We start from the raw sequence: 12,800 nt of genomic DNA, 5'->3' as shown, positions 1-12,800 counted from the left end.
TCAGGGGCAGCCCCAGGAGCCCCCAGGTGAGGCACTCTCCGGCCTCCATGTTGCGGATGGAAGGACCCAGGCCCAGGGGTGGGTGGGCCTCTTGGGCAGGGACCACCAGCGGCTGCTGTGTGCTGCTGACCGTGAGGGGCTGATTTTCCCAGTGGGGAAGCTGGTTCCCCTGGGCAGCTGCTGGACCTCCATCACACGGGTGAGATTTGAACCCAAGGCTCTAAGCTCTAAAGCTGGGAAAACAGGTTCCTCTCCGTTTCTAGAGATGATCAATGTCATGGCAGGAGAGTCCCACATGACAGGTCTTAAGAATCAGAAACCCAAAGGTTATAAGACATCAATTCCTGAAAGACCCCCTTTCTTGCCCGCCCCCTGCCCGTGTGGGGAGACCTAGAACGTAATGTTAGAGAAGGTGTCATGTGCACTGGCTTAGACAGCAGCCCAGAAAGCATGCCTCTGTCCTGTCACCTGATGTCCGTGAGTGGGACTGATTAGAGAGATGGAATTAAGTGAAGGATCTTGGGATTATCTGGATGGGCCCTAAATCCAATGACAGTTGTCCTCAAAAGAGACAAAAGAGGTGACACTAAGAGAGGAAGGCCGCGTGGAGATGGAGGCAGAGCCTGTGGCCCTCACTGGAGCCTCCAGAAGCTGGGAGTGGTGAGGGGTGGTCTCCCCCCTAGAACTTTCTAAAGGAACATTGATTTCAGAGTTCAGCCTCCAGAAGTGCATGAGAAGGAACTGCTGTTGTGCTTTGTGATGGCGGCCCTGGAGGAGGCGGTCAGCACGGGGCGGCCTTCCCTGGCTGCGGTGGCCCGAGTCACCCCTTGTGGCTCTGGTGGGTCTTGCACCGAGGACTCGCTTGTTTCTCACAACCCTGGAGGCCGGGAGTCGGGGTGCCGGCTCGGCCGGGCTCTGGTGAGGAGGCGTCCTGTCTAGCACATGGCTGCCTCCTGGCCCTGTGCTCACATGGAGAGGGAGGGGGCGTGGGGGCGCGTTCTCTCACACCCCCTTCTTAGGAGAGCACGAATCCCATTGCGAGCCCCCCTTCCATTACCTGATGCTCCCCTGGAACCCCCATGTTCGCAGACTCCATCAGGATGGGGAGTCCGGCTTAAACATTGGAATTGGGGGGAGGGGGCTTGAACTGGTTAGGTCTCAGCCGGCCAGTGTCCTGTGTCTGGTTGGCCTGGCCCTTGTGGTTGCTCCCCCTTCAGCAACAACCATCAGAAAACTGAAAAAAATAAAGGTCGTAAGAAACCTCACAGGACCTGGAGACTGCAGGGTAATCACCCCTGCCGTGGCACACAGTGAGGGGGCGGGGAACAGGCACGGGGCCATGTGGTCACTGGTTGGGCAATGCTTCTGTTGGGGTCCAGGATGGGAGCCTGGGGTTCCCAGGGCTCGTTGCTTAGTGCTAACCCTAAACCACGGGAGTGGGAATTTAAAGCGCCAGAAGGGAAAAAAACAAGTGGTCGCAAAGGCCAGTTCTTAAAACCAACCGAGGGACCCCTGGGTGGCTCAGTGGGTTAAGCGTCTGCTTCAGCTCAGGTCATGACCCCGGGGTCCTGGGATCGAGCCCTGTGTTGGGCTGCTTGCTCAGCTGGGAGCCTGCTTCTTTCTGTCAAATAAATTTTAAAAATCTTAAAAAAAAAAAGGGAGACCAAGACCTGTCAAACAAGGGAGCCTCAGTGCAGGGAGGCCTGCCTGGCTCTTTATCTACCCATGTGGCCGGCAAATAGGTTTATTCCAGACGCCCCAGAGGGCACACGGTTCATTCCAGAGCAGGCAGCGGGGCAGCAGGTGGGTTGGTGTGGGGTCCTGACTGTCCTTGTGGGAGCCGCTGAACCGCTGTCGGGCTGTCCTCGTGTGGGATATGGGCTTGACGGGGCCAAGCCGTCGGGAAATGCAGAGGGCATCAGGAGAGCCCACCCCAGAGCCCAGAGAGGGGTCAGGACTCACCACGGTGCCGTGGGTGATGTCAGGGCCCAGCTCAGAGGGCAACAGCCCCGGGAAAGGGGGAGCAGCGGTCTGGGGGAGCTGCTCAGCACGTGGCAACTGGATCTGCGACCCTGCACCTGCTTGGTTGTTGCTGTACCCGCCCCTCACCCACTCACAGGGAAGGGGGTTCTGCTGCCGGGCACGCAGGCTGTGGCCCCTTACCCGCTTTTTCCTGTTGCTAGGTAAGGGGGGCACTTCTCAGCCCGGGGTCATAGGGTGGGTCACTGTGCATATGTGAGGCCATGTGGCCAGAAGTTTCACTGCGGCCAAATGTTGAGTGACAGGTGCTGCCTCCCCTTCTCATTTCATTTGTTTTATTACCAGGTTTTCTAAAAGGTGTTTATCTGTAATTGGCTGCTTCGACTGTTTTCTTCATGTGTATCTTTTTCTCATTTATATATCATAATTCTGTTTTCTAAACATACTTTTTAGGCACAACTAAAAGGTGGCTTAGTGCCTTAGGTGGCTTAGTTGGTTAAGCGTCTGCCTGCAGCTCAGGTCATGATTCTAAGGTCCTGGGATCAAGCCCTGCATCAGGCTCTCTGCTCAGTGGGGAGCCTGCTTTTCCTCCTGCCTTGTGCGTGCGCTCTCTCTGACAAATAAAGTCTTTTAAAAAGGGGCGCCTCCGTGGCTCAGTGGGTTAAAGCCTCTGCCTTCAGTTCAGGTCATGATCCCAGGGCTCTGGGATCGAGCCCCACATCGGGCTCTCTGCTCAGCGGGGAGCCTGCTTCTCCCTCTCTCTCCCTCTCTGCCTACTTGTGATCTCTGTCTATCAAATAAATAAATAAAACCTTATAAAAAATACACTTTAAAAATTTTTCAGTTGTATTAAAAAACATCTTAACATTTACCATCTTAACCATTAAGCTTTTTGTGGTGAGTTTTTTTTTTGTTTTTTGTTTTTTTTTTAACCAGATCGACCTCTCAATTTCATGAGCACTTTTTCTGTAAACATTTTATTTTTATGGTTTTCAAACCACCGTTTTTAAATGCCTTTCTTTTCATGCTTTGAGAGGCTGTTCTTGCAGCTGGCACAAATTCTCCCGTGTTTGTTTTTTTTCTCTCTGCTTATAATTTTAACTTTTATTTTTATCCATCTAGGCCTTATTTAGGGATGAAGAGAGATGGAGGGGTTGCCCCAGCCCAGAGAGCCAGCGGATGGTCCCCAGGCTGGGTACAGATTTGAAACGCTCCCTCCTCCCTATTGAGTTAAGACCCTAGTGTGCTGGCGTCTGTTTCTGCATCTGCTCTAATCCGTCACCGGCTTTTCTGGTCCTCTCCTGGCTATTTCCCTGGTGTAGCCCTGTGTGTCTTAATAGCTACTCATCAGGTTCTTTCTCCTTAATTTTATTTTTTCCCTTCTTAAATTCCCAGCTGTTTTCACATGCTCACTCTTTTTGGAGTTCTAGAATGTCCATGGAGGGGGCCCAAACACATGCTGTAAGAAACATTCAGGGGCGCCTGGCTGGGTTAGTTGGTAGAGCGCATGGCTCTTGATCTCAGGGTTGTGAGTTTGAGCCCCACGTTGGGTGTGGAGATTACGTTAAAAAAAATCTTAAAAAAAATTCTGTTTTTGACCTGATAGTAGACTAGATTCTCAAACTGATCCTCCCAGAAAATCAGTGAAAATTGCTGGATAAAAATGAGTTAAGTCTTGATTACTTTGTCTGTGAGCAACCAGAGGGTAAGGAGCTGTCAGAGATTAGAATGTCAGCCTAGGCAGGAGCCCCAGGAAGGAAGCAGCTTCTGTGTTAGACAAGGCGGGTTTGGTCTTCTGTCTTCTTGGGCCTTCAGTCTGGTGGCTCTGTTAAGACCTCAAAGGGTGAAGTCAAAATCAAAATAAGATTTTCCCAGGAATGGAAAGGAAACTTGGTTATCTCTAGCCTGGCTGTAGGGAGGAAGGGGGGGCGGGATCTAGCCTGGTGTGCAGTGACCTTGCTGGAGTGTGCAACTCCCAGCGTTCCTTGCGTGGCCAGAGGCCTCCAGTGGACAACATGGTCTAAAGCTGTCCAGGGTGGTGATGACTGTGGAGGTCTGCTGGATGAGCCCTCAGCCCCAGCCTTGAACTCCCCCATCCATCCCAGGAACTGTGAATGAGCCAGCATCAAAGTCACAGTGTCCTTGTGTGTGGGAGCCAGGGGACACGAAGGCAGCAGAGACCTCCAGTGTCGGCATCATCAGACCCAGAACCGGTGTGTTTAATCCTGAAGTGTGAAGAACAAGATATTTGTAGAAGAGCCAAATAGAACTAAGGGAAATTAGCAGATGGTGGAGACTTTGAACACTGGACACGGCCGACAGTGGATTTGAGCTAGCCGAAGAGAAAACTGGTGAGCTAGAAGATGGAGTGCGGTGAATTTCCCAAACAGGGGAAGAAAAGGGAGGTTAAGAGATGGAGAGCGAGCAGAGGCAAACTCTGAAGAGGATGAAGGTGGAGAACTTTCCAGAATGGATGAGAGACACCAATTTACCAGATTTCAGAAAGCCAGCCACATACGCAAGGTGTATTAAAAAAACAGCTGATTCAGGACTGAAAACCACAGGCAGCAAGGAAATCGAGAATGACGTTGGAGAGCCTTCTCAGTCCCACGGCCAGAACTCAGAACCCAGGGAGGCTGGGAGAGGCTCTGAGAGAAAACAGAAGCCCAGAGATGCTTACGCAACAGAAATATCTCAAATATATTTGATGACAGAGAAGGGAAGTTCCTCACTGAACAAAATGCTAAGGGAGCTGTTCAGGCAGAAAGAAAATGAACCAGGGAGGCAGGTTGACATGCAGGAGGAGACAACAGAAAGGTGGGCAATGCAGCTGAAGGAACATCACCTTCATTAGCAGGAACGGTAAAGTCCACTGTGTAGAATTAAAGTGTCAATTACATGAGACAACAAGGGCAAAAAATAGTTGAGTAAGGTTTTAAAATCTGTGTATAGGCCAGCCTCATTTTACTGCGTTTCTACAAATCGAAGACAACTCTGTTGAGCACGTCTACCAGCGCCATTTTTCCAACAGCAGATGCTCACTCTTGTCTCTTTGTCACATTTTGGTAATTCTTGGCAATATTTCAAACTCTTATTCTATTTGTTAGTGATCCGTGGTTACAACTCTGAAAGCTCAAATGACGTTTAGCATTTGTTAGCAATAAAGTATTTTTAATTAAGGTATGTGTGTTGTTTAGATGTAACGCTATTGCACGGTTAATGGACTACAGTATGGTGCAAATGTAACTTTTACAGTCACTGGGAGGCCACAGATTCATTTGTTTGGCTTTACTGGAATATTTGCTTTATTGTGGTCAGTATCTGGACCTGAACCCACAGTATCTCTGAGCTGTGCCTGTATTGTTTGAGGAGAGTGGGACATAGTACTCAGTTGAGTGGAGTAGAAGATATTAATAGTCATGGTAAATACTAAAAGAATAGAACTAGTCTATAACTTCCAAACTGTTAGGGGGCAAAAATTGGAGTGAAAAATAATCCAGAGTAATTCTTCCATAGCAAAGGAGGTTCCAGTAGCCCCAAATAAGATCATGGAAATACATACAATTTGCCAGCAATTACAATAAATGTAAATGGTCAAGCTAAAGGACAAAAGGTAGACTGTTACCTTTTTTTAATTCAAAATTTGAAGCTATTTACAGGAAATATCTAAACATGTATGCTTAGATGCTGAAAATTTTAAGGGATGAGAAAAACCTGGCAAGAAAGAAAGCTGATCTACATTAATAAAATTATATTGTATATTTTTAGAAATAAGGATTATCAAATTAGAGCTTTTATTTTTTTTTAAAGATTTTATTTATTTATTAGAAAGAGAGAGACAGCATAAGCGGCAGGGGGTGGGGCAGAGGGAGAAGCAGACTCTCCGCTGGGCAGGAAGCCCCAAATGGGGCTCAATTGCAGGACCCTGAGATTATGATGTGAGCCCAAAGCAGCCACTTAGCCAACTGAGCCACCCAGGCGCCCCTCAAATTAAAGCTTTTAATTCACTAGGAAGATAGAGTCTAAACTTCTTTGCAGCTAATAATGGGGCCTCAAAATAAAGTTAAGAACCACTGGAGGATAAGTTTATCTTTTTTGAAAAACACTATTAGTAGGTTTTCTTTTTTTCTTTTTTTTTTTTTTTAAAGATTTTATTTATTTATTTGACAGAGAGAAATCACAAGTAGGCAGAGAGGCAGGCAGAGAGAGAGAGAGGGAAGCAGGCTCCCTGCTGAGCAGAGAGCCCGATGCGGGACTCGATCCCAGGACTCTGAGATCATGACCTGAGCCGAAGGCAGCGGCTTAACCCACTGAGCCACCCAGGCGCCCCTATTAGTAGGTTTTCTAACACTGATTTATCCTTACATTCCTAGGAAGAACTCCACTTTGTATTTTTATTTTAATAAACGGGGGTGGGGTGGGTCTGGGTTTTCTGCTTAATACCGGGTGGATCTTTCCCTGCCCTTCTGATTCTGACGTTGCTGTTTCTCAACACCGTCACTCGGCTCAGCGTTACAGGGCTCCTACCACCTAGAACCTCAGGTGGCAAGGCGGGATGGGAACAGGGTGAATCGTGCAGGGGTTCCTAAGGGCTTAACTACCGGGAGGTGACATCCCACTTCTCTCATTTCATTGACCAAAGCAGGTCACGTGACTGCCTGATCGAGGAGCTGAGAGGTGCACTCCTCCCTCCCTTGTACCTGGAGGGAGAAGAATCAGAAATGCTGAAAATCAGCTCATTACTGACAAGAGCCCCCAGCAAAGACAGTTTTGTCTCGGTCAGGGTTTGGCAACCTTTTTCTGCAGAGCCAGACAGTGAATTTTTTTCAGCGTCATGGGCCCTGTGCTCTCAGTTCGGACAACTCTGCCGTTGGAGCTGAACACAGATGGAAAAGACTGGATTCCGGTAACACTGCGCGAGCCTCCTGCCCCTCGACTACTGCTGTAGGCTCGATTTGAACTGTAGGCTGGGACTTGCCAGCTCGGGGCACACACACACACCCCACCCCCAGTCTAGCTCATTTATAGCTGGAAGGCCTTGGCCTTAGGGTCTCCTTCCTCTCCTTTCCTGCTTTCTCCTCTTCGGTTTTTTTTTTTTTTTTTTTTTTCCCCTCTCTCTCTGTCTACTTCCTCCCTCTCCCCCAATCCCTCCTGACAGCTGTCTGGCCAGCCTCTGCCGGAGTGCGCACTAAAAATATCCCCACAGCAGCCGAAGCACCTGGGGGCCCTGCCTGGAGCATGCGCCGGGAGCCGGCTGTGCGACCTTGGCCCGGGCACCCACTCTGCGCAGCCCCTCCCTGACACCCCGAGCCGGAGCCACGGCTGCCCCCTGATTTTGCCATGTTCCTGCGACATTTAGAGCACACTTAAGGCCTCTGCACCCACAGTGTCCTCTCCCTGGGATGCCCACCAGCCAGCCACGCATCAGCCAACGTGCTGGATGCCGCCCTCACGGGGCAAGCTGGCAAGCGGGGGAGTCCCACAGGAGGCTACAACAACCCAGTGTCGGGTGGGGATTGGCGGGGGAGCACGGTGCCAGAGGAGGACCCACGTGCCGCTTGGGGGTGAGAAAAGGCCCCATGAGGAAGCGGGGATTAAGCCACATTGGGGGAAGAGGGAGAGCACACCTGGCAGGGGACCCACAGAGGCCCAGGCTTGGTCTTTTAAAGGAACCGAAAGAAGACTGGTGATATTGAAGCTCCCCAAGGGGAGGCTGCGGGATGGGGCCGGCCCTCTAGCTGCCCAGACACCCCGCTGAGCAGCTGGGACTTTCCCTTCAAGGGGCTGGAGGTGGGGCAGGGGAGGCTGGGAGGCTTTTCTGGGAAGATCCGGGCTCTTAGGAGGTAATGGTGGAGGAGGGGAGGGTTGCCTCTCCCTGTAAGAACAGTGCAATAAGCTCTCATCTTCCAGGCCCCACCTGCTAGGGCCCCTCCTCCAAGAAGCCCTCCCTGTTCTCTCTCTGGTTCTGACCTACTCCCCCACCCCCACTTTCTGCTCTTCCTGAACTGCTCCCTTTAAAATGCCACCCTGTCCACCAGCAAGTCACACTCCTCTTTCTTCTAGTCTATAATAGTCTGGGTTACTGCCAGGACAGGACAAGGCCAGCACCCACCTACACAGAGTATGTGCCTTCCCCCACCTGGCACATAGTAGGTGCTCAGGAAATGGTTGTACTGCTGGTGACCTGGGGGATGCTACTTAAACCTTTCTGTGTGCCCCCAGACCCTCCCTCCCCCCCATCTCAGAAATAAGAAAATTGGCCTGAACTCCCAGGTTTCCTTCCCCAACAAAGAGTTCTGCATCCTGTCCTCTCCATCTCCTCAGCATTGTTTTAGGATCTGAGGTCAAGGTGGGTGGGCACTTTGGCACCAGTGAACCTGAGTTAATTCTTGTCTCTGACATATCTTTGGTGTGTGACTTCAGAGAGTAGTTTCTTGTCCCCAAGACTCAGTACCCTGTCCTATAAAATAAGAATCCCCACCACCACCTCCTTCCCCCTAGCTGGGGCTTGGGGGAGATGTGTATGGCGAGTGTAAATACATTTGGTCCATATTAGTGTGCCAGGGCCCCCACGAGGCTTCCAGCCTTTTGGGGGAAGGGATGACTCCCAGCCATGCCCTAACCTTGGGGCAGGGTGGGGTGGGGGGGTTCAGCATTGGACCGGAAGGAAGCCTGACCAGGGCTTCTGTGTAGGAACTAAGAGCTGAGTTAGAGCTGGGAGGAGAGCACTGCAGCTAAGGGAACGACAAGGGCAAAGGCCCTGGGGTAGGATTGGTTTTGTCAGGTCAGCAGTGAGCCGGCAGGGAGAGACGAGGACAGGGCTGTACACAGTGTCCGGGTGCGCAGACCTGGAGGGCTGTGGGAGGGCATGGAGTCTCTCCTAAGGGTACCAAGCCCTACAGGAGAGTTTGGAGCTGGGGAGGAAGGTGATCCGTCCCTGTCTGAAACCCTCACCATGGGCCCAGGTAGACATCCTGGATCCACCGTAGTGTGCACTGGAATGGAGCAATTCAGTTAACGGGGTGGGTGGGGGGTGGGAGCCAGGTTTTGCACTTTGGGGTGGAGGTTCTAGACAGGCAAGGGGAGAAGGCTAGAAGAATCCATTTGCTAATGGATGAGGTGTAGAGACGTCTGCATGAATTCATGTGTAACTTAATTCAGATGCAGATCGTTTCGTGTGGAGCTATTTACAGGTCTGTGTATATATGCAGGTAATAGACACATTTTGTGTCCTTGCTGTCAGCTCTGAGGCCTAGAGGCAATGATTCTCAGTAATAAGCAGCACACAAATGCCCCAATCTCAGTTTGTGGTAGCACAGCAGTGTTCCTCTGGTCTGTGGGGAATATGTTCCAACATCCCCAGTGGAGGGATGCCTGGGTGGCTCAGTCATAAAGCGTCTGCCTTCAGTTCAGGTCCTGATCCCGGAGTCTCAAGATTGAGTCCCACACCCAGCACCCAGCTTCCGGCTCAGCGGGGAGTCTGCTTCTCCCTCTGACCCTCCTCCTGCTTGTGTACTCCCCCTCAAATAAACAAAATCTTTTCTTTTCTTTTCTTTTCTTTTTTTTAAAGATTTTATTTATTTATTTGACAGAGAGAGAGATCACAAGCAGGCAGAGAGTCAGGCAGAGAGAAAGAGAGAGAAGCAGGCTCCCGCCAAGCAAAGAGCCCGATGCGGGGCTCGATCCCAGGACACCGAGATCATGACCTGAGCCGAAGGCAGCGGCTTAATCCACTGAGCCACCCAGGCGCCCCTTCTTTTTTTTTTTTAAAGATTTTATTTGACAGCAGGGAGCACAGGTCAGGGGAGCAGCAGGCAGAGGCAGAGAGAGAAGCAGCCCCCACTGCTGAGCAGGGAGCCCGTCAAGGGGCTCGATCCCAGGACCCCGGATTGTGACCCGGGCCAAAGACAGCTGCCTAACCAAATGAGCCACCCAGGCGCCCCAGTAAATAAAATCTGAGAAAAAAAAAAAAAAAAAAAAAGATCCCCAGCGGATGCCTGAAACCAGGGAGAGCCTTGAACCCTGTATTTATACTAAGATTTTTCCTATACATACCTATGCTAAAGTTTAATTTATAAATTAGGCGGGGCGCCTGGGTGGCTCAGTGGGTTAAGCCGCTGCCTTCAACTCAGGTCATGATCTCGGGGTCCTGGGATCGAGCCCCGCATCGGGCTCTCTGCTCAGCAGGGAGCCTGCTTCCTCCTCTCTCTCTCTCTGCCTGCCTCTCTGCCTACTTGTGATCTCTCTCTGTCAAATAAATAAATAAAATCCTTAAAAAAAATTTATAAATTAGGCATATTATGACAAGAATATTATAATACAAGTTATGTGACTGTGGTCTGTCTCTCAAATTCTCATCTTGTGTACTCGCCCTTCTTGTGATGATGGGTAATGATAAAATGCCTACGTGAGGACATGGAGCGAGGTGAATGACTCGGGCTTTGTGACATAGCGTGAGGCTGCTGTGGACCTTCTGACCGTATGTCAGAAGCGCTATCATCTGAGTCTGGAGTGCGGGTGACCACACTGTGCAAAGGGGAGACAACTGTATTCTCCGGCAAAAGGCTGCTTCTTGGAGAAAAGGCTGATTCTAGGACTGGAGCAGGAGATACAGGAGACGAGCATGAAGCATTTCGTAAAGACAAAGTAAGGAGGTGCTTAGAGGGGAAAACCACGGATGTGATGGGGGAGTGTCAAAGAGCCCTCAGAACCAACCCAGTAACCTCTGATGGCCAAAGCTGAAACCATTTGAGTAGGAAAATCAATCAAGTAAGATCAGATTTTAACCCAAAGAATAAAATAAATATCCACGAATCCATACTGATGTGAATGAAAACAGGGAGATGAGAGGAATTCAAAATAATTTGTGCAGGAGGGAAGCCTGACTGCCCATCCCTTCAGTATGTATGGGCTGTGCGTGGTAACTTCCTTCCGCCAGGCAAAGCACGGAACCCTGGGAAGAGAGTGACTTTGCAGTGGAGACACCCAGCAGAGGCCACCTCAGCCAGGTGATCCAGGTGAACGTCACTGAGAAGAGTCCGGCTGATGGCGTGCCCTGGACTTGGTGTGACAAGCAGGCTGCTTCACCTCTATGTTCCTCCCCAAAGCTGTCACCCCCAGGCCAACCTTGAAAAAACACAAGACAGGGGCGCCTGGGTGGCTCAGCCGTTAAGCGTCTGCCTTCAGTTCAGGTCATGATCCCAGGATCCTGGGATCTAGCCCCGCATCAGGCTCCCTGCTGGGCAGGAAGCCTGCTTCTCCCTCTCCCACTCCCCCTGCTTGTGTTCCCTCTCTCACTGTGTCTCTCTGTCCACACCGGACCGGTTCTCCACAACATTGCTCGGGTCATCAACAGCAAGAAAGTCTGAGAAACTGTCTCCGCCCAGAGGAGTCTCAGAAGGCCCGAGGACTGTATGTAACGTGCAGTCTGGAGGTAGAAAAAGGATATTAGGGAAAACAGAGAAAATCTGAATAATGTACGGACTTTAATAATAATGTCCTGGGAGCACCTGGGGGGCTCAGTCCGTTGGGCATCTGCTTTTGCCTCAGGTCGAGATCCCAGGGTCCTGGAGTGCCTGGGGGGCTCCTGGGTTAAAGCCTCTGCCTTCGGCTCAGGTCATGATCCTGGGGTCCTGGGATCGAGCCCATCATCGCGCTCTCTGCTCTGTAGGGGGCCTGCTTCTCCCTCTGCCTGCTGCTTCTCCTGTCAAATAAATAAAATCTTAAAAATAAATAAATAAAAATAAAATATAATGTCCCAGTATCAGTTCACTCATTGTAACAAATGTTCCATATTAATCTAAGGTGTTAATAATAGGGGAAGTTAGGTGTGGGATACACAGGAATTCTGTACTATCTTCACAATAATTCTGTAAATCAAAACCAGCTCTAAAATAAATAATTTATTTTTAAAAAAGTCTATAATTGCCATGGGAGCAGAGATTTTTCTGGGCAGCGGTGGAGGCAACAAGAGGTCCAGCTAAGAAGCCAAGACAGCCTGTAGGCCTGGCCTTGGGCCATGGAGGGGGATACAGGAAAATGGACAAAGTGGGTTGTTTTGGAGACACGGGGTCAGCAGGACCAACGTGGAGGACGGGAAGAGAAGACTGTGGTACTCCAGAGGCCCAGGCTCCTGGGCTACCCTTGCTAAGCAGTGGACAACAGTGGAGAAGCAGGCCTGGGGCGGGGAGGTCACCCCAGTGTTCCAATGGAGGGTTGAATGGGAGGAGCGTTGCATAAATCTCATTTATGGGGGCCCAGGTGAGGGAGATGGAATCTTTTCTGATTTGTGACAAGACAGCATTCTTGGGGTATTTCTTCCCAGTCCTGGGGCCAGATCCCAAGACTGCCTTCAAGGATGCGGACTTGATGTGTGGCCTCCTGGCAAGTTCTTGTCTTCTTGGTGTCTGTTTCTCCACCTGTAAAATGGGAATCGATAACGTCCCGCCCACAAGTTTTGAGGTGGGGAGACAGCACATGAGCCCAGTTTAGTGCCTGGCACACAGTGGGACCTCAATAAACTGTAATCACCCCTTCCTCCTCCCTCTGGGTCTCAGGTGGCGGAAGACAAGCCTGCTACTTTAACTTATGCAAATACACTGCGGGTGGTGGAAGGGGGGGTAATAAAAAGCCTGGTTTCTGGATCAACCAATCAGCTCGCGGGACTGAAGGAGCTTCTAAATGGCCCAATGGCTGGCCGCGCGTACTCCAAGCCCGCCCCTGCCTCCGGGTGGCGTCCTGTGGGTGGGGACTCTCGATGCCACGCCCCGGGGGCGGAGCCAGGCGGCAGCCGCGCCGCAACCGCGGAGGTAGGGGCGGGG

Source organism: Neovison vison, chromosome 6 (genome assembly GCF_020171115.1).
Source record: "Neovison vison isolate M4711 chromosome 6, ASM_NN_V1, whole genome shotgun sequence".
Taxonomy (NCBI): Eukaryota; Metazoa; Chordata; class Mammalia; order Carnivora; family Mustelidae; genus Neogale; species Neogale vison.
This window is presented reverse-complemented; position numbering follows the sequence as displayed.